General features: G+C 41.1%; 1 protein-coding gene across 1 annotated transcript in view; it reads left to right on the forward strand.

Annotated features, from left to right (window-relative positions):
• The first annotated feature begins 1,314 nt into the window (after window positions 1–1,314).
• The window catches only part of LOC101856380 (zinc finger protein 64), a 10,643-nt gene continuing 5,918 nt past the window's right edge, over window positions 1,315–6,039 (forward strand). Inside the window, exon 1 of the mRNA XM_005108776.3 lies at window positions 1,315–1,534. The gene's annotated coding sequence lies outside the window, so the exon portion shown is untranslated. The remainder of the gene's footprint in view (window positions 1,535–6,039) is intronic.

Below are 6,039 nucleotides of genomic sequence, written 5' to 3' on the forward strand. Positions count from 1 at the left end.
AGAGAGAGAGAGAGAGAGAGAGAGAGAGAGAGAGAGTAATATAATATAGGGCCTACCTAGACTACACTGTCACCCCCCACAATTAAATAAATAAAGGCAAGGCCTACTATCATATTTTTAACTCATTGAGGCCGCGCATTTTGGTTATTCTACAACGCTCAAAGATACGCTGTTTTGAAATATAACTTCATCATTTGAATAGATTTTTCGTTTTCATTTTTTTAATCTGAAATTTTAAAAGGCATGCAACGACGTGCACACTCTGAAATTGAAATATGTAGGCCCTACACTTGTGGGTCCTGTTTGTGTGATGGTTCGAAATGTACCGAGACATTTCCTTTTGGTTTGCTGCTGATAGGACATCGTGCCCGCTACGTCCTCAAAGAGTTAGTCACCCAACAGGTCATGGCGATTGCCAAACATTTCCCCCTTTTCATCAATTACCAAACGAACCTAAAGTCCTAAAGCTAAAATAACAAACGTAACTAGATCTAGAGATGATTGGAATTGATACAACCCCCAATCTGATTTACCTTTATTATGGACTATAAAAACAAATTATGTGTATGTTTTGTTCTTGCGTGGGAGCCTGAAAGAACTCTCGGTAAGGGTGTGTTAGACATAATAATATTATTAATAGGCCTATAGGTTTATGGCCTGGCCCTTGATGAGAGAGGCGAACTGCGAACCGACCGAGTCACCGAGCTTGCAAAACTGCGACAAAGCTTTGGCTGGGCCTACGGGACTTTCATAGACCGAGACTAGAAAGAATCTGGCCCAGTGGAAGTGTACCTGACTTATCAATGTTCAATTAGCAAATTGGCTTTGAAACTTTAACGCGCGGAATTATTATTTTTTTCTGCAAGTTAAAATAATATTAGCTTTATTAGCTTTTAATGATATTGCACTAACGAGTGCAATCCACTCCCTTTGAGAATTTTTGAGAGAACTAGATCTAAGACGAAAATGTTCGTAATGCTAATGTATCTTTTTCGAAAAATTGTGTATTCTGTACACATAATATATTATAGTTCTATATGGTCGTTTGGCAATAAGTCACTGGCAATAGGCCACAGGCAACCCCATTTGTATTTCAAAAATGACAAGGAAGATTCAGTCGAAAAAACTTGAAACTCTCTGCGCATGACCAGATCAATGAGCCGCTTTGGCTTTAGTGAGCCAAATCTGTTTACTAGGAGAAATTTTGCTTCATTTATGTTAATAAATTGTAATCTAACTTTCTCGATCTTTATTTTTTTTTCTATTTCTGCTACAATTCTGAAGTCTGAAAGAGTAGTGATAGAAATATGGGCACAATCAATGATTATATTCATGCACGGAATCTCCACTCATATTGAGCTAGCAAATACCTGGCAACCCTGCCTGATTTCTGCGTCATGCTGGTCCTAGTTGTGCGGCAAGACTTTCTTTGAAAGGTCGTCAACTTGCCATTCTGTACAAGTAGTGCTCAGCAAAATCCTGGAAATGGTGATGGACAAAGTGTAACTTTCGATTTGGACTGTGACAACTTCAGGTAAACAATGGATTGCTTTTAATTAAGTCACTCGATATCAGAATATTTACTGAATTAGACCTTAAGAGTGGTTTTTAACACTATTCATTGATCATTGACGTACGTCTCCGGTCGACCACCATTTTGAATTCGAGTTGATTTGTCGCGTAGACACAAAGTTGAAAGTGACAACATTGATTGATCGTTGTCATTGATACTTTCATTATCTTTAAGTACTTAAGGCTTAAGGCTAATGAAACCCTTTCCGTTGGTAGGAAATTTTTAGGCCTCTTTGAACATTAGCAGATCACCACTGGATCTGGTCTAGAATCTAGATCTAGATTCTAGATCTAGAGATCTATCTAGATTTATAGTATAGTGTGAGTGTTAAGTTACTGCTGTAAGAACACTTATTTATTGGCTTAGACTTAGACTGAATCTAGAATCTAGATCTATTGACTTTTAAAGAGGGGGGGGGGGTAGATCTAAATAATACGGAAATAAAATGCCAACAAAAGAGGAGAGGAGTGCAGGGACTAAAGCTAAAGTCACAAAAATAATAGATCTAGATATCTAGATCTAGAGATCTAGATCTAGATCTAGCTAGGCCTAGTTCCGGCAGGTGGTCTGCTAATCTTCAATTTTACCGTGTGTGCTACTGCACACAGGACCTCCAAGATTTTTCTTTTCGCCCTTGTCCGAGAAGGCTAGAGGTAGATCTAGATGTCTAGATCTAGGGGCGCTGTTTGGAAATTGCCTTCCCGTTCCAATTGATAATTTGCGATGTAAACGTGAAGATTGTGTGGTTTGTTTGTTCTTTTAATTATTTTTGCCTGGGGGGCAATCCCCCTGAAACCCCCCACTAAAAGGGGGGACAAGCCCCCCCTCGTACCCCCCATCTATCAGGGGGTGTGTGGACTGTATCCTTCCTACCATAAGATCAGGGGTGTGGCTGAAAGACAGCAGTAGGTAAGAAGGAGCCAAGGAGTAGCAGTAGAAAGGCTGCAGAGAGAGTCAGTGTCAGGAGCCCAGAGGAGGGGGCAGAGGAGTAGAGGGGTGGGGGCAGAAAGTGGAGACGAAAACTTTTGACAAAACATTGCTGCTAGAGAGCAGGAAAAAAGGTGAAAGGAGACAATATTTTGGAGAAGAAAATTTTTCCGTCGCTGCCCGGATTTGAACCCAGGACCTTTTGAATGAGAGGCGTACTGCGTACACTTTAATCTCTATGCCATGAGGGCCCCCTTTACGTTCACGGCGCCCTAGAATGTAGTTGCAGGCTACTACGTTCACTGCATCCTGAATGTGGTTAGCAGGGATTTGCCCCGTAAATGGAGTCAAATTTGTGTTCAGCAGACAAAACAAACGGAAAAAAAAAGTACACACAGAACCTTGACTTTAAAACTCCTGTTCTGCGCCTGGGCCGAGATGCGAGTCTTATCAACTGAGCTCCTTGTGTCTTAGTGGGTCAATTTGTTATAATTTCATTGTACAAACATCTAGAGCTACCAACTTGGCATGTTTTGAATGAGACGTACACCTCAGTTATTATTTTTTTTATTTGGGGGGGGGGGGGTGTAAGTGTTTTACAGTGCTCGAAACTGCAGTAAAGTCATATGAGCGCGCAGGACATTTAACTTTTCAGTTTGTAATAGATTTTGAGTTTTGCCTGGGTGGCGGCCGACGCCTACTCTTATCGATTCTAGACCACGAAGGGATCTTAAGGTTAAACGTGCACAACTTGCACACGAGCCCTGAGATTTTTCGCCCTTGTCCGAGAAGGCTAATTGTAGATCTTTCCTTCCAGACGATCAGGGGTGTGGCTGACAGACAGCAGTAAGAAGGAGCCAAGGAGTAGAAGTAGAAAGGCTGCAGAAAGAGTCAGGAGCCCAGAGGAGGGGGCAAAAGAGATGAGGGGGTGGGGGCAGAAAAAGGAGACGAAAGCAGACGACAGAACATTGCTAGAGAGCAGGAAAGGAGGTGAAAGGAGACAATTTTAAAGAAGAAAATTTTTCAGTGGCTACCTGGATGCGAACGGGACCTTTGAATGAGGAGCCGACACCTTAACCTCTTGGCCATGAGGGCCCCGCTATGAACCAACGCAGGCGGTTCTACAAGTAGGCCACAAACTCAAGCAAACTGACGCACGCACATGGGAGATGCTCGGCACATGTGCGCTGAGCTAGGAGGGGTGACGGGCTCCAATTAGAACCCGGACAGCGGGGGTCTAAAAATACTGTAGCGGGAAAGTTAAGGGGTGTCTAAATAACAATCTGATTTTAATCACACCTGCGGGATCCGAATATAAGGACACTGTATATTGTTAGTCTGTAGTTTGAGTAATTTAAATGTGATCGTCATCATGTAAAACTTACACATGTTACAGTGTTGTTACACAACGTACGGCGCTCTTCCAGACGAGCACATGTTTTTATTCACATTTTTTGCTGGATTTGGATGTAAAAGTACACTGAGTAGTATAGTGATCTCGGTATTCTTTGACTTTCCGTCTCATCTCACACTTCGACTAGAGTAGACCATTTTCTACCAGATCATAATCTACATCTCTGCTCTATTGATGCGCTGAACACAAATATCGACTTAAGTTTCGTCACAATTTAATTGTTTTTGAAACATTTGATGATTTTAAGCGAACTTTATCACTCTAAGCCTACTTTCATAGTAATTTCCAGGCTTTAGACCAATCGGGGGTTTCAGGGAGGCCATAGCCTCTATGTTTTGCAGCAAGAAGTACGACAGTCTATCCCCAAAAACAGTGCTACTTGTGTGCCAGTGCGGAAGTAAAGATTTATTGCTCTGGTATTAATCTTCTCAGATGTTTGCATTTTGCGTGGAAGTCTAATTTAAAAGTTGGATAACCAGCAGAATCAAAAAGCCCATGCAAAAAAAATGAAGGGCACTGCTAAACAGGCTCTGGTACATTTTCTTCGATTTTAGCTTTTATCTGACACCAACGCCACATTATAATTTTCCCTCATCTGTGTGTAGGCCTACATATTAAGTCATCTGTAAAATGTTACTTTTACACCTACCGGTACCCAGAGATGCTCTTGGGGGCCAAGGCTAAACTGTTGTGTTTTCGGCTACTGCAGAACACAAAAGCATATATATGGCCTCTAAAACCATTGCAAATTAATTGCTTTCACAAAAATAAAAAATCTCAAACCTAACTGATTTGCAAAGCATCAAATTATGGCGGAGGAACCAGTAATTTGGGGCTTCAAGACTTATAAGTTGCATGTGTACATTAATTGGCCTTTAACTTTCATCCTGTTAAGATTGTGTAATATTCTCCTCCTTTGATTTGAAAAGCCCATGATGCCCATCCCTTCTTTATCAAAGTTCAGCCTCCAAGTGAGCAGACTCTTAGTTAGTTTAGTAGAGTTTTTACGGCACCCCGCAACTGCATAAAGTCTTATGATGAGCCGACTCTGCGCGGTGTGTTCTCAGAAGTGGGACATTACTCACTACTGGTTGCAACAAGTCTGTGTTTAAAGAGAGATAGAAAGAGCAATAGGTTGAACGGTAATTTTTTTTGCTTTCACTCAGATGCACTGCTTTGGTGGGTCAAGCTGGGTTATTTTTTGCTGCAGATCACACATATATAGCCACTAAAACTGTCGCAAATCAATTATTTTCAAACCCAACTCCAAAACATCAAATTATGGGTCTAACCCCCCCTCGATTTTTTTTCCATTTCTGGGGGCACGGGCATGCCCCCCCATTGGTCTAAAGCCAGGAAATTACTGCACAATTAGGCTTAGTGTGGTAAAGTTCGATGGAAAACCATCAAATTTATTTTTTTAAAACGAAGTCTAGCATCTGCGTTTGTCGCGGCCGCGATTTTTGCGTTTTTCAGCAACAAAAAAACTAACAAACAAACAAACAAAAACCACCGCCGAGGAATAAAAGAGGTGACAAAAAAATCCTGGGGAATAGACATCGAAAAAAAGGGTCAGAACCTCTTTACTTTTAGAAAGGAGAAAGATTATTTTAACTTCCGCTTCACTTTGTCTCTTTCTCATTTGTTGACACCACGTTGATTTGTTATTTTCAGGTGAAGAATCTAAGTACATACATTACATTATCTGTCCTCAGAGAAAGTTGCATTGGAAAATAGCAAAAGTTGCAAGAAAAATTAACAAAAAGTTGCGAGAAAAGTTGCAAGACGTGTATAGCTTAAACAATGCCACGGAACTATTGGGATACATTGTTGCTATGCTCATTGCAATCAAAAGTAACCAATATGAGTTTTGTTAGATCAAAATCAAAAGTTAAATGTGAATGTTTACCCAAAAAAAAAAAAATGCATTGAGGTTGCATGGTGTACAAAAACAGTTTGTCCCCTGACACATGGGTCAGGTCCTTAAAAACTCTCGCTGACGTTGGGCAGGTGTGACCAGCGTGGTTTTGGGGCTGTTCAAATTATATAATCTTGCACTTTGTTGGGGACTTTTTGGGCCCCCCCTCCCTTACACTATTTTTTTTACACCTTCCTGCAACCCCCC

This window comes from Aplysia californica, unplaced genomic scaffold, assembly GCF_000002075.1.
Source record: "Aplysia californica isolate F4 #8 unplaced genomic scaffold, AplCal3.0 scaffold00719, whole genome shotgun sequence".
NCBI classification, from domain to species: Eukaryota; Metazoa; Mollusca; class Gastropoda; order Aplysiida; family Aplysiidae; genus Aplysia; species Aplysia californica.